A 15,217-nucleotide genomic window follows, 5' to 3' on the forward strand; every position below is an offset into this window, starting at 1 on the left:
ACATATGAAACAGACAAAGATGAATTAAGTGTCATACAGCACATAACTGTAAGTGATGTATTTTCAAACATTTAGATATGCTACTTAGAGAAATACCATATGCAGTATATAAAAATATGTAAAAGTAACTAGACATAAGTGCTCCTTTTCATGTAGTCCCATCCAACAGAATATCAGGTCTATTGCATGTAGACAAGGAAACAACTGTCTACTTTTATGCAACTCTAACGTGGGGGCTGGGAATGTTCGGTATTCCCCACTCCTCACAGCATGATTGTCTAAACTAGAATAAAAGGTTTATTTATAAAATGTATTAGCTAACACATTACAAAACTCTAGTCTAGACAGGGCAAGTTGTATTTCAGCATGTGTGAGCTGTAGAGATAAATGCTACACTCCCCCAAGTCAAGATTAGCCTAAGTGTGTGGTGGGTCAGTTAATGTCTGACCTTACTTTGGCTTCTTTTCTTAATCTAGACAACAGAGAGCAAAAAGATACCATCTATCAGAATTATTTTTAGTTTGGCTTAAGAAATCCAAACAAGAATAAAAATAGTAAGAGTAAAGTCTCCATGAAAGAACACACATCTTCTCCGACACACTGTACAGAGCTCGGAGACCAAAACGGCTACTGAATTTTGCAGAGGAAGAGTACTAAGAAACTAGGATTACACAGAAAACAAAAAGACATCACAATTACATAGCTACACACACAAAATGTGAGGTGAAGGGCAACGATTATGGATGTTTATGAAGGGTCAGGGGAAGAAGGCAGATGCTGGGACCAGAATGAGCAGCCAGATGACTATGACTTCCAGAGCAGCACTGGAAAGTCCAGGTGCACCAGAAAGTAGCAGAAAGACTCCTAGGTGGGAGGGAACAACATACTGCCTTGGAGCTTATTTATTTGTAAACAAACAGTAGTAGAGATATTGAGTTATCAATGCAAAAGGAGATGGTTTTCACAGAAAAATATTACAACTTGGCAGGCCAAAAAAATTTAAAAAGCAACTAGCAAAAAAAAAATAATAAAGGACACAAACTAAGAGCAAAAAAAATTAAGTACTTCAGAAGTAGGAAGCCTGCCAAACAATCGTTGTGGCCATTGGCTAATCAAGGTGCTAAAGGAGCACTCAAGGAAAACAGGGTCATTACAGAGAAGCTAGATGAATTCTTTGCATTGATCTTCACCGCAGAGGATGTGAAGGATATCCCAACACTTGACTCATTCTTTTTAGGTGACAAATCTGAGGAACTGTACCAGACTGAGGTGTCACTAAAGGAGGTTCTGGAACAAATTGATAAATTAAACAGTCATAACTGTCCAAGACCAGATGGTATTCACCCAAGAGTTCTAAAGGAACTCAGATACGACATTGTAGAACTAATAACCATGGTATGTAACCCATCACTTAAAATCAGCCTCTGTACCGGATGACTAGAGGATAGCTAATGTAACATCAACTTTTTTTTTTTTTTAAAGGGTCCAGAGATGATCCTGGAAATTAGAGGCTAGTAAGCCTGACTTCAGTAGCAGGCAAATTGACTGAAATTATAGTAAAGAACAGAATAACCAGTCACATAGATTAATGTGCTCATCAGTGCCCGCCATCAAAATAAGTCAGTGGGCACTTGTCAAGGATAAGTGACAGAGTAAAGTTGACTATAGCTGTATCGCAGGTTATTAGAACAACCCCATTTAAAGAGATTGGCCATAAGTTGCCTGGTCCTGTTCAAAACCAGTTCAGAGATGATCACAGATCAAAACTTGGTGAACAGATGGTTGGGTCTGTAACAAGAGAGTGATTAACAGCTATCATCACTAACCACTTGTTGTACTGAACAGGTTCCACTGTCATATCCTGTGGTGGTCTAAATGACCATAAAATGTATCTAGAAGACAGGTGAGCTGGCAGGTGGTTGAAGAGGTATGCGTACAAAGGCAGGTTGCTATTCTCACGGATCTTAGACAGCAGCAAGACAGAGGCTCTCTCACAGCAAATATGGCGCAGTGCTATGTTACTAAGTATCAACAGCCATGGCAACAGAGTTGCACATGATGTCCCAATAACAAAAAAAATTAAAGGTTCTGATTACACTATACAAAAAGCAAAGAGAAAACAGAGCATAAGGTAATTCATGGAGAGGGGTATTCAGGTGGATCTTCTGGCATTAAGTCATGTTGTTAAATTAGGCCCAACCACCACCATAAAAACATTAGTGTTCAAATCCTGCTACTTCAGGCCATGTACGTGTGAATAGATAGACTCTTCATTACCTCTAGAACTTTAGATATTCCATTTTTCTTATGTCCACTAGATGGCATGACATTCATTAACAGCCTATTGTTTGAAGCACTAGTCCAGTTTCTTTGAATATTTTAAGCACCAAACCTTTTAACACAGGGAAAATACATAAATAAAAACCATTCCAAACCTTTGCCCACCCATTGAAATTAATTTTCTTTTTTAAATTTTTGTTAGGGCAAAAAAAGAAAAGACCTCCTCACTTTCTGTGAAATGTGACATTTGACAAATATCTGATGGCCTTAGGCACATACAGACAGGCACAGTTCAACAAGATGGGGTCATAACTCACACAATGTTCTCTTCTTTCTTCATTGGCTGCAAGGACACCTCTCACTGATGTACAGAGAGGTTTTGCAAAAACAAACAATGGGACACATGGGCTCTGACATTTCTTTAGCATCTCTTCCAGGATGATAATTCTCTCTAGCCCTTACACAGACCTCTTCAGGTAAAAAAAACCTGCAGAAGGGAAAAGCATACTTGAACTTTGGTGCTTTCTTCTGCCCAAATAACCATCACATCACGCCCTGGAGATCACGAGACAGGCTGGAGTGTGGTCTGGAACACTTGTACCATGAGCAAGGAAGCACTCATCTACAATTCACTGGAGACCACTCTTTCACACTCCAGTGTCCTTTCATTTCCCAGTATTTTCCTACCACCACATATATACAGCTATATACAATTCAATACAAGTCAGGTAGCCCCTTAGGGAACAGCTTGCTCTTACAGCAGCTGGGAGCAACAGGCCCTCACTCCTCACTTTCCTATTTCCCCCCTTTCTACTAGCTTTAAAGGCCTTCCTCTCAGCAGGCTCACAAGTGATTGCTCTCAGGCTCCTTTAATGAGCCACACCCTGTCAGCTCCAGCCAGTTCCCCTTGATGGGAGCTATGCTAGCAGGTTCTGAGCTAACAGGGGCTGGTTCAGTGCCTTTTAAGCCAGCACCCTGTTACAGATACACAGTGACCTGAGATCTCCAGAGCATACTTTGCCATCCCAAAAGAACAAAGTTTAGCATGATCTCTGCCCCAGCCCTGGCATCATGACTGTCTGGCTCAGTTGCTGTGCTGCTGTTCTGCTCCACAGACAGGTGCACTCATGTGAACATGGTGTAAGGAATGGTGTGTGTTTTTGCGCCACACCAGAAGTGAGGAATAGCTGTTCTGTATAGCATTTTTTTTTCAGTTCCTCTGACCAGTCAGCCATACTCTCCATTCAACGCAGAGCTCCAGTTGCATAATGCCACCATTCCCTCATGTTGGTAACTACACAGTAGTGGCAGCATGTTATACCACCTAACCCTGTGTACTCTGTATGTACCACTCTTTGCTCCATTTCTTGAGATTTTAGAGCCTCTGTTCCTCCCATGTTGCATAATGGAAGGGAGCATAGGGCCCAACTGTGATAATCTTTGGTTGTAATAAATGTATATATAATAGCCACAGCTATATACAAGTCTCACACACAGTTTAGGAGCTAGGATTAGAATCTTGGTCCTTCAGCTCCAAAAGGCAAACCTCTACCACTTGAGCTACAAGATCTCTGAAAGAGGTATTATAGCAAATTGTATTAACATGGAAGTGTCTTGCCAACTGGGAATGTGGTGGTGGACATCCTAAAGACAGGGTAAACAAATTGCTGGGTAGAAAAGCTGTTTTGATGAAAAGCTCAGCACAAGTCATACTTCTCGAGTGGGAAAAAAAATGCGAATCAAAAGATGCTTGAACACCAGTCCTGTTTGGTAGGAATGCAGATCAGAAAGCCCCACCAACATGAGTTATGCAGCATACAGGGAAGCAGATGGGACAAAAATCTCATGGAAACTGAATGAGGAATGCACAGCCAGAGCAGCAAACAGATGAAAAATCAAAGGGCATTAACTGTTGACTTTGCCGTTTAAGCACACAGCTCTGCCAACACCTTATGGCTTACATAATCCAGTAGGTAGTTCACCAAAAAAAGGCAAGTCTGGTGAGCAAAGCCAGTGAATTTATAATAAAGGGAAAACTGGTATAAAAAAAATTAGGCAAGCAGAAGAATTAATGCAAATCATAAAAACTGAGCTCTTTGTGGTTTATTTGTATGCATTTGCACATTATGGCTACTCTAAAAATCAAATCTTAGAATACTATATCAATAAGTTGTTATCTCTAAGGGCTTCAGAGAGCAATTTCTGCATCTCAAGTGATATCTTTGTGACAGTTCCTAATCTCCACAAGATACTGGCAAAGTGGCTTTAAGCCTGTTTGTCATCAGTGGCAACTGTCAGTACTCTAAATACATCATTTATTGATCCTAAACAGGGGGCTATAAGTAGACTCTAAAGTACATGGCAGGAAGCTTGTCTGCAAACCCTACAATAACCCAAATATTATACAAATACATTTTCAGCAATACACGAATAAGAATTACTAACCTAGTTTTCTGCACATTGGCCTGAAAATTTACCTTATGTTGCCCAAATCTTCATTGTAATAAACCAAATATTTCACCATCAAACCATAAAGTGGATGAAATTGCATCTATGCATCCACACCAAGCAACTCATTAAATACTATGCTTCCTCAATTACATACACACAAGTGCATAATCCAGCCCTTTGTGGATGCAATTTAAGTGACTGGTTTTGAAAAAAAAAAAAAAAATTAATCCCGTAATATTATCGACAACTGGTTCAGTGAAATCCTGGGCCCCCCTTGAAGTCAATGGCCATTTTGACATTGACTTCAATGGAGACAGGATTTCATCTTTTGTGAGTTTTTTCCCCTCAAGGTTCCCTAAGGCCTCCATTTCTCTAGACATTTCCTGCTTTCCCCTCCATTTCTTCCTTATGTCTTGATTGATTACAGGACCGAAAAGAGAAAGGAAAATATCAGAACTAATCAGTTTACTTTTCCTCAAGCCTTTCCGAATGTTCTCTCATGCTTAAGGCCCAATCCAACTCCTGTTGAGGTCAGCAGGAAGATGACTTCAATGGAAACTAACCATATCCAGATTCTGTTGCCTTGAGTTCTGTTTTAATAGAATGCACTTTTTCAACAGGATGTATCTAAAAGGGATTCATTCATTTCTATATTAAAAGTATTTTATTGACTTTGAAAAGGGCTTCCTCTCTCCAGTATAAATATGAGCCACTAGGTAAAATTTCAGAAGGTAATTATATTATATCGGTTGAGACCTTGGCTGCCATGACCCATGTAATCCAGGCTCAATTAAAAGGTCTTAAGGACAAAATTCACTCCTCAAGAGGCTCCACACTATAGCCCCACTTGAGGCCTTTAAGAACTTAAGAGGGGCATAGTGCTGGCTTTGCACAGGACTGAATTTCGAGGGCACAGCAGTGAAGGGTTAGAGCCTAGTATTCATACATGTAAAGGGTGTGGTTGAGCATTGTTAACACAAGCCTGGAAAACAAAAACCTCCCAAATTCTAATCCTAGTACTGACTTCTGGATCATCCTTTGGCAAACCACTGAAGACCCAATAAGATACTGTAGTAGGGAGTCTGGAGGAAAGCCACTGTGTATTGCTCTAAATCTGTGGAGGAAAAATAAGCAATACTTCATATTCAATAAACAACATAAAATGAAGCCCAATCTCTCTCTCTCTCACACACACACAATGCTCTTGTAACTCAGTAGCAGAAAAGTTAAGGTCATCTACAGGAAAGCTGAGGTGCTCATGGGTTGACCGAGCTTGCATGGGGCCTTATTTTCCAGGAGTACTAAAGACCTACAATTTTGCAGTATTGCTGGTCTCAAACTTCAAAAATCATGAGTCAACCCCCACCCCACCCAAGTCATGCGGTTAGCCCAACAACAGTGTTGCCAACTCTCTCAAGCTTAATTAATTTGATTTTAATGCATGTGATTTTGCTCCCTCATGCAGGAGCTCTTACTTGAGGATACATTTGAGACTAAGGCTCCATTGTGTTCAGCACTGCATAAAAGGATCCTGGACTCTTTCCAAAAAGCTTGCACATTCTAGTGCAAAGTATGGTGGTGAGCTTGTGATGTGGGTGATGGAACCAGGACCCAAACTCCTCTTATGTGGCAATCACTAAACATCCATTAGACAGGAACAACTTTTAATTCCTGCTAGACTGGGCAGGATTCAAATCGGTGACCTACAGGTGACAGCCTCCATTGCTCATTATCAGGGCTTGGAGGCATCAAGTTTCCCTATGTGCCAGAGTTACTCCTTAGAGAATGAGATTGCTTTCTTGAAATGCAGGTTTATTAAAACAAGCTCTGACCTTTCTGGAGTTGACACAGTGTCCTGCAGCCTCTGGGCTCAGAAAAATCTCCCATTGTTCTCCCAGTTTCAGACATTTCTCCCATTGTTCTCCCAGTTTCAGACAGAAAGTGCCATATCCTGTCTAACATTGCCAATCCCAGACATTCATAAATGAAAACTCAGGCCTTGGGGGGGAAAAATTATATTTTATATAAATATATATAGGGTTCTTGCTATTGGTCTTCTAGACTTAGAGCCTTTGGGGTACACTCAGGTCATGTTTTCTGGCTTTTTTCCATGTCTTGAGGGCTAGCAACTTACTTAAAAAAAAAAAAAGTAAAATTGGAGTCTCCTGTAATCACCTGACTCCAGCAGCTGAGTCTTTCTTAAAGACCAAATATTGTGACTTTTTTTTTTTGGAAGTGTCACGAGAGTTGGCACCACTGCTATTCTTGATGACTACAAACACTGAAAATGCAACAGCAAAACAATTATTACTACAGCATCCACATTCATTTCTAAATACAATGTTGCAATATAAAGTCATTCCAGCTATTATTCCTGAGATCTTGAACTAAATTTTATACATATACTCATTTCCCTGCCCGCCCCCTCCCAAGGCTCATCAGCAGGGTTTAAAACCACAACCTTCAAAAAAACAGCAAAGATCATTTCTACTACTTTTGTGGTAGCTCTAAGTGGGGGAGAAAAAGCAAGCTATTATGCTCTGTGTGGAACAGACCATGGAGATAGATAACATATACATCAGTCACAGTGGATTATAAAAAGAGGTTGAGAGAGACAGCAGTAGAATGAGGAGCATCAGGATGGTTTCTGTTCTTGAAGCTGGAAGAAGATTGTAGCTTTTCTAGTGATTACACACAGCAGAGTCAAATGTAACAGTGCCCCTCGTTGGGTCATCAGCAGAGATTGTACGTGGGACCTATCTGCTGGAGCTAACTAACCAGATTTCCTAGCACAGAAGTAGCAGAATCATGAGTCTGTCTCTATGCTCTAGCAACATGGCATTAGTACACAGGTTAAAGCGGCCTGTGATTTGGCCTGCTCCTTCCAAATGGCTGTGAGACAAAGTGGTTGAGACTTGGCACTGTTCTATTAGACATTGGGTCTATTCCCAGCTCCGTGGGAAGTGACCTGAGAGCTTGCACGAGTTTTTCTATTTGTAATGATAGTTACTCTGCAAGGTACCTGAATGGCTCATAATAATGATTGTAAAAGGCACAGAACTATTAACCGCAGTCAGTGGAAAAGCTGGGACTAGCCCCCAGTCTCTGGGCTGGCAGTATAAACTATAAAGTCCTCCCCTTCCAACTCCAAGGCAAACAAGTGGCCATACCGAAATAGTCCTTTGCCCTTCTAGGGCTCAATAACCCTTCCCCCTTTCTAGGCGAAATAGCCTTACCCTGCTGATACAGTACCTTAACCTCCCAGGACTCAACAAATTGAGTCCTTCCCTAAAGCCAGACTTAGGCCATGGCTACACTGGAGAGTTGCAGCGCTGGTGGTGGGTTTACAGTGCTGCAACTTACTCACCATCCACACTTGCAAGGCACATACAGCGCTTGATCTCCTGGCTGCAGCGCTGGCTGTACTCCTGCTCTGCCTGGAGCATAAGGATGCAGTGCTGCTCTGCAAGTGTGGCACAAAAGCGCTGTAATGGCCTCCGAGGTATTTGGAGTATCCCAGAACTGTTCAGCCACTCTGCTTTTGTGTTGAACTCCGGCTCCCGGAGCTGCTTATCTAAAAACAAAACACAGCTCGTTTGCTCGAGCAGAGGCAGGCAGGGGATACCTTTGGAATGTTCACAGCTAGTGTTTGCTTGAGGAGAGAAGCAACACGGTGGGGGGAAGGGAAGTCCGTTTTGGAGCAGCTGCTTATCTGGTCTGAAGGCTATTTGCATTTAGTGAATAAGAGAGGGTGGGGAAGGGGTCGAAACTTTTAAAATGATCGAAGGTTGGTGCTGTGTATCTTCAGTCCTAGAACTTGCAAGGCAGGGAGCTGACACAGTGTCAGCTCCAAAAATCCACTCTCTCTGTCTCCCCCACGCTCCCTGTCACACTCCACCCCACTCCCCTCTTTTGAAAAGCACGTTGCAGCCACTTGAATGCCTGGGATAGCTGCCCATAATGCACCACTCCCAACAGCACTGCAAATGCTGCAAATGTGGCCACACTGCAGCGCTTTCCCTACACAGCTGTACGAAGACAGCTGTAACTCCCAGCGCTGTACAGCTGTAAGTGTAGCCATACCCTTAGTCCTCCTCTGTTGTCATTGCAGGGCAGATGAACTTTTTCCTGCCCTCCCCAAAAGTTGTAGCCTGGGGCCCCTAAATAAGGAGCAGCACCAACATTGGGCCTCCAGTCCACTGCAGAGCCATATTGCCTCAGGCATTTCTCATCTTGTTTCACTTCTTATAGGGCCCTTCTATAGCCCACCTCCTCACAAACTTTTTCACATCCTTCTTTGGATAGTGCTTCTCCGGCTCTAATTGTGAAGAGACCCTCACCAGGTCTGCTTTCTTCAGTGCAGCAGTAGGTCTCCCAGATCTCATTCCATACTGAGGAGAGGCTGCCTCTTATAATAATCATGTGCCAGCAATGCCCCTCTGCTATGTACATTGGCCAAACCAGACAGTCTCTACGCAAAAGTATAAACAGACACAAATCTGACAACACTCAAAAACCAGTAGGAGAACACTTCAACCTCTCTGGCCACTCAGTAACAGACCTGAAGGTGGCAATTTCACAACAGAAAGACTTCAAAAACAGACTCCAGTGAGAAACTGCTGAGCTTGAACTGATTTGCAAATTAGATACCATTAACTCTGGCTTGAATAGAGACTGGGAATGGCTGAGTCATTACACTACCTGAATCTATTTCCTTATGATAACTATCCTTACACCTCTTGTCAACTGTCTGTAATTGACCATCTTCATCGCTACAAAAAAGTTTTTTTCCTGCTGATAACAGGTCATCTTAATTAATTAGCCTCTTAGAGCTGGTATGGCATCTTCTCTGCATACACACACACACACACACACACACACACACGGACCCTTCTTATATGTTCCATTCCATGCATCTGATGAAGCGGACTGTAGCCCACGAAAGCTTATGCTCAAATAAATTTGTTAATCTCCAAGATGCCACAAGTATTGTTCCTTATAACCTAGCTCCCTTCCCATCATGCACTGCCTGTAATTCCCAAGCCTACAGAGAAACACTACTTACAGAATTCCCTTATTCTATCCGGAATCCAAACCAGGCCATGCCTGCCCTATATGATGTATATAATAAAGGGCCAGTTTGTGCCTTATTACAGCATGTAATTGCCAGTAGGTCAATATGCTTTGAAAGGCACTATTCTGAACCCTTTGTTACAGTGCTGGAAATTGTATGCCTGGATGCACTGTAAATAGCAACTTAAAACAGTAATTTCAGAAAACTTAGGTGACTCAAGAGGTCCATCTGTTGCTCTACTATATGTAAAAACAGGTTGAATTTACTACCAGCATCTCCCTGGATATCATAACTTCTAGAGCGTATTGGAGTACAAGCCGCATTGCAATCAAACTAGCTGAAAGTGGCAGAACAGATTTGTCAGGGTTGTGCTGTCTCTGAGCACACTAATGTGGACATATGGGCATAGCTTTACTCATCCACTGCTTAGACACTCTCTTTATGAGACATTTCTCATGGAGATTACATCCTCCCATAGGAAAGCAAGCGTGCCCATGGATGGCCAGTATCATAGGCTGGGGTAGGCTATGCCTTCCCAAACAGCCTGGTGTGCCCCTGCCCCCAGGGTCCCCTCCTGCAGTTCCCAGCATTCTGCTCTGGCACAGGGTGGCTGGCTCTGGATGGCCTGCCATGGGGTCTGGGGGCAGCTGACACTGGGGCTGTGCTGCCTACCCGGCATAGGTGCTAGAACTAGAGGTGTGGAGGGTGCTGCCGCACTCCCTGGCTTGAAGTGGTTTCCATTATATACAGGGTTTGCAATTTGGTTCAATGGCTCTCAGCACCCCCACTAATAAAATTGTTCCAGCACAGCCTGCCACCCAGACCTGACCGCCTGGTGCTCCAGGGCTGGGAGAGCTCTGTGGGAAAGGGGGGAGAAGCAGAGATGGAGTGATGGGACCTCAGGCACAAGGGGAGGGGCCGAGAGCTAGCCTCCCCCAACAGCTGGGTCACTGGCCACCTATGCATGTGCCCATGATGTCACAGGTAATTCTGCATGGTGGGTTGTAGATGAATTATACCAACTATCTGCAGCTGGGGGACTGCTATGCTCAGTTAGAACTTGAATGAACTTTTCCAGGATGGGGTAAGCACTATGTAGAAACATACAGTGCCAGAGGATGGAGAAGAACGGGGTTGGAGACAGAATGCACCTATTCTCTGCCCGTATCTGTCTCCTTTTGGTAGATGATATTGCAGAGATTACTTCAGTGCAGGGGCAACAGTGATGTCTCTGCAAGCCTATTAGTGCACATGGAATAGCTCTTACTGCATGAAGGCCAGATCTTCCAACACTGGAAGTGCTGCACAATACCCTTATTTACAGGATACTTGGGCATGTTGTCAGGGTGGCTAAGTATCAAATTGGGCTGTAAAGGTAGACAAATATTAACAATTTCACTTCCATAGTATTTGTGCCCTTTCAATTCTTTTCCTCAAGCACAGTTATCCGAGCAAAGTTTTGTTGGTACAACTGTTCACAAAAGAGCACGTTTGGGGCTTGCAGCTGAGATTTATGTAATCACTAATTTAAACTTGTTTCTTAGCTAAGTTACATTTAGGTCACAACAGAAGCAGTTTATAAAGAATTGGTCATTCAGTGAGGCAACAAACTTCCCCAATCAATCCACAAATCAAATCTCAAAATTTGTTATCAAATAATCCAAGGAAGAATCCGAGCAAACAATTTCTTAGTTTATCAGCGGCTGAAATGTGTTTGTGAAGAGGTACAAATAATTGCAAAGAGAACAAATCAGTAAAAACTCCAAACATTCACAAATCATGACGTTCATTCCTCCTTAAACAAAAACAAGCAAACACTTGACTTAAAAGACATCAGATTCTAAAATAATCAGTTCTGAGTTCTTGCTTTGCCTTACTTTTTGTTTGTTTGTTTTTTGAGACAGTTGTGGTCATGTTTTCAAGCCTTTCACCAAAATCACAAGAGCTAGAATTTATGGGTTTTTTTAAATGAGAACTGAGAGAGTCTCATAATAATTTGAATCCAAGAGCTAGAGCACGAAGTAAAACACCAAATATTGTGAGACTCAGGAGAGCAGGCAATGCTGAGCATGTTCACAAGCAATCCACAGTAACATTGAACTGTTTTTTTGTTTTTTCTATTAATAAAACTGTCTGTTGCAATTTTTTTTTAATCTGGCTCTGTCATCTTTTTTAGTTTCCCCATTTGTAAAATGGAGATAATACTTAGTCTCAGGGTTGTCCCGAGAATTAAAGTGCTTGGAAGGTTAAAAGTGCTCCGATATTACAATTGTAAAATGTATCAGTAAGTGTATAGGGATGATACTTTACTCAATGTTTAGTCAGTAAAAACTAGTGACAATGTCTGAACAGGAAAACCACAGAAATTACAGCCCACAAGGTTCAGTGTTGGCATCTGTTACTGTACATAGACACTTTGCAATGCTATATATGTATTATTCATTGAGTGATATAGGTATTCATTTTTCAAACCAGGACCCTACAAACATGTAACTTTACTGCTGAAAGTAGTTAACACATGCAAGTTTACAAAATTGAGCCCCAAGCTGAGAACAACAAAAAAGATTGGAGAATGTGCTAGTAATAAAAAAAAAAAAAGACCCAAATAAACACACATATCTCCCCTTGCAAACATAGATCAGAAATGTTGAACAAAGTAATACAGATAACGTGTTAAAGAAATTAATTCTATATCTCTTGAGACCTTCCTGGTCTCTCATGCTAGGTCTCTGTCCTCAAGTGGGCCTGGCCAATGGGGGCGGGGCGGGAATCGAAAACTCTCTATTAGGACAAGCCAGACTAGATGTGATTCAGGCAAGGAGGTGCTGTCCTTTGCTTCTGTAGTGTAAACAAACGGCGTTAGAGGGAAGCTCTCCCAAAACCTCACACGCTGCAAACTAAGGGCAACCACCAAGCTGGAGGTTAGCAACACAGTATGGGATCAAGCAAGAAAGAGCGCTCCGGGACTCAGCCCCGTGGTCCTTGGAGAAGTGCAAGAATCCAGGCACAACGCTACTGATCTAGCCAGTTGCCTTTGAGTGCCCTGCGGATCCCCTTAACCCATCCACTCCACAGAGCCTCTCCCCTGTCCCGCAAGTAGAGCCACGATCACCACAATCCGCCGCTCCAGTCCCGCCGAAGAGAAGCGTGTCTGGATCAGCAGAACTAGTCCTTACACCCTCTTCGCCCCGGCCCTGCCACCAGGATCCCCGGACCTGCGGTAAATCTCCCAGCACAGCCGCTTGCCTATTAGCTGCCCCCTCCCATCAGTCCCCAGCTCCTGGCCCGGCCAATGCGGACTCTCGCTCCTGTTGCTGCACTTGCTCGGCGGCTGTTAGCGGGGGTCCCGCTGTCCGGCCCCAGCCGCCCGCCTGGCGCTCTCCAGCTGCCGGGGACCTACCTTGATCGGAGCCCGGGGGAAGTTGGCTAGAGGCGCCACACCCTCTCTGCGGGCGCACGCGGAGTGGCCCGTCCCAGCCTTGCCCCAGCGCCGGGGCTAAGCCAGCGGCCGCCGTGCAGGGACACCGCCGGCAGCTGTGCACAGAGCAGCCACTGAAGGACTTTCCGCTTCTTCTTCTCCCTCCTCCGCTTCCCCGGCTCCTACTGGAGCGCGGGCAATTGCCATGGCACTGGCAACCCCAGTCCGTTCCGCCCCGTCTCGGGGACTTCTCTTATAGCAGAGCGACGTGTGCAGGCTGGGGGGAGTTTTCCGGTCTGCCCCCGCCCCCTTCCCCGGGCTGACACTCAGAAGCCCCCGCGGCTTGCAAGGCGGCAGCGGACGGTGCCTGCGCCCTGCCTGGCTTTTCAGGCTTCCCTCTGCGGGAGGCGAACGCTGCGTTCACCTGGAGGCCGACGGATCCTGCGGCTTGTCCGGCTCCAGCCTCCGAAGTGCGACCGACCAAATACAGGCTCGAGAGCGGCTTCTGCTGAGCCCGAAAAGATCCAGATCCTGGATCCAAGAGCCTGGATCCAAGAGCCTGGGCGAGCGCTTGTACCCAGATCCTGCACCTGAAGCCTGCCAATTGGAGACTCCCAAGCCCAAATCGTGCCATTTGAGTAGGAAACGAGGGTAGCCGCTCTTCTTGCGCTGAAAAATATCTGGACCATTCTGCATCCTGCTGCCACAATAGCACCGGAAACACACACACAAAAAACTCAGATCCTGCCAAATATTAACCCTAATCCCACAACATGTATTGTATTTAGAACGGGGGACGAATGCAGCTGCTCCTACTATCAAAAAAAGAAAAACAAACAAACAAAAAAAAAACACCCCCACCAAACTCTATTTGGAAACTGGCACAAAAGTTTCACAATTCCACATCCATGAACCCAGCCTCCGGCTCCTACTGGATCCAGCTCGAGTGGTGTGTTCGTGTTTTGTTTTGCTGTAAACCCAAAGACCCTACCAACTAAACAGAGAAGGGCAGCTGCTGCCATTCCAGATCTCAGTGAATTCCTCCTCAACAGCACTGCCAAGACACCTCACCTGGAGCCTGCCATTTTTGGTCCGACGGCTTCATATTGTATCAAAATAGGTAACACCTGCTGCTGTTCTTATTTGAGCACAAAAATTCAGGCTCCAACATTAGTGTAAGAACGAACCCATTTCTGGCACCTAGTTCTTGCTGGATCCAGCTATTTAGTTACTGCCGTAAACCTCTACATTGTACTGTATTAACAAAAGTCAAATGTAGCTGCACTCACTTATAAACATCCACCATAAATCCTGGCAAGTGAATACTAGAGGTATGCAGTGGCTCTCAATTTTTTATGTATTTATTTTTTACTGGTGACCCCTTTCACATAGCAAGCCTCTGAGTGCGACCCTCACTTATAAATTAAAAACACCTTTTAATATATTTAACACCATTATTAATGCTGGAGGCAAAGCAGGGTTTGGGGTGGAGGTTGACAGCTCATGACCCCCAATGTAATAACCTCGCGACCCCCAAAAGGGTTCCGGCCCCCAGTTTGAGAACCCCAATGGAAGATGTGTTCCTAAGTACTCTAGCCTGCCCTGGGAAAAAACTCTCCAATGAGGAGTTCGTTAGCTAAAACCATATAGAATGGTCGTCCTGAACAGCTACATTCCTTTCACTGCCAAATCTCAAGTTTATGGTCTGAAATATGGCAATATCTAGAAAGATCAAGATGCGGTACCTGGATTACTGTGGCTTCACAGAAACTCAGTGCATCGGATACAGATGTATTTGATGTAAAGGGATGACTACATCTGCTGTCTAGCCACAAGGTGCACCAGGGATGTGTTTTGCCAGCACTTCTGGGACAGGATGCGCCAAGATCCAGCTTTTCCACTGCAGGAGGAACAAGCATATTTACGTTGCACATTTGGGACTTGCGGCCAAAAATCAAGCTGGATCCAGATGCTGGCACTGGGTTTTGTAGCGC

At 44.1% G+C, this 15,217-nt stretch overlaps 1 protein-coding gene across 1 annotated transcript in view; it reads right to left on the reverse strand.

The window, feature by feature from the left end:
* Positions 1-13,461, reverse strand: part of LOC116822642 (opsin-5-like) — a 116,940-nt gene extending 103,479 nt beyond the window's left edge. Inside the window, 1 exon segment of the mRNA XM_075061965.1 lies at positions 13,206-13,461. The gene's annotated coding sequence lies outside the window, so the exon portion shown is untranslated.
* Positions 13,462-15,217: the final 1,756 nt, after the last annotated feature.

The sequence above is a fragment of the Chelonoidis abingdonii genome, chromosome 2, assembly GCF_003597395.2.
Source record: "Chelonoidis abingdonii isolate Lonesome George chromosome 2, CheloAbing_2.0, whole genome shotgun sequence".
In the NCBI taxonomy this organism is placed as follows: Eukaryota; Metazoa; Chordata; order Testudines; family Testudinidae; genus Chelonoidis; species Chelonoidis abingdonii.